Genomic DNA, 1,216 nt, shown 5'->3' with positions numbered 1-1,216 from the left:
ATCATGAGTGACTTTCAACAATAAATGTGTACTGTAGTCTTCTTCATGGAAAAATAAGACATCCCCTGAAAATAAGACCCAGGGCATATTTTGGCATTTCAAAAAATATAAGAGAGTGCCTTATAATCGGGGAAACAGGGTAGATGTCCTTGCCTCAGGGACTACCTGTATCTTTATTATAAAGGGTGAGAATGAGATAGAAACCATTTTATTGCTGACTGCGGTGCACAATACATGAATCCTGTGTAATCAGCACACATTTTATTAGCTATCTCATTAATTTACACTCAGTACCCCATAATGACAAAGTCAAAACAGAATTTTAGACAGTTTAGTAAATGTATTAATAGAAAAAAACTAAAATAACACATTCATATAAATATTCAGGCCTTTAGCAAAAGCACATTAAATTTAGCTCAGGGCCTCCCATTTCTCTTGATTGCTGCCGACATTTTTGTACACTACCGTATGATTGGAGTCTACCTGTGGAAAATGAAATTTATTGGACATGGTTTGGAAAGGCGCACACCTCTCTATAGAAGGCCTTATAGCTGACAATGCATATCATAGCAAACCAAGCCATGAGGTCAAGGGAGATGACTGCAGAGCTCAGAGACAGGATTGTTGCAGCACAGATCTAGGAAAAGAAAAAATCTGCTGTACTGAAGGTTCTCAAAAGCACAGTGACCTCCATACTGCTCAAATTTACAAAGTTTTGCACAACAAGGACTCTTTCAAGAGCTGCTTGCCCAGCCAAATCAAGGGAGAGGTGCTTTAGTAAGTTTTACTTACCTGACCTGGCACTTGTCTTTTTAACACTCCAGGTTGTTTGTATGTTCTTGGTGTCACCTACAATGCATAACTACATGTCCTGCTTTGTACAAGCTTATGTCAGTGTCTACAACGAAAAGAAGCAGCTCTGGAGAATGGAGTCTGAATGAAGTAAAAGGTAAGTAAAACTGCTGTTTGTTTACCCAGACACAAAAAAGTAACAATAGTAACTCATGAAAAGGGGGAGGGGGGGGGCTTCAACTTTAAAGTTCATCCAAAAACCAAAAAAGTATTTTTACTTAGCAGCCTTTAGCTTTAGTAGCTGCGATTGTTATCTTTTTTTTCCTTTATTATCACCTGAATATGGTGTGGGACATAGTAGCAGGGAGGAGAGAGGGAATACAACATAATCTTTGTGTGGTCATTGAAATTGTTCAAGGCATAC

The sequence above is a fragment of the Pyxicephalus adspersus genome, chromosome 3, assembly GCF_032062135.1.
Source record: "Pyxicephalus adspersus chromosome 3, UCB_Pads_2.0, whole genome shotgun sequence".
NCBI lineage: Eukaryota > Metazoa > Chordata > Amphibia > Anura > Pyxicephalidae > Pyxicephalus > Pyxicephalus adspersus.
This window is presented reverse-complemented; position numbering follows the sequence as displayed.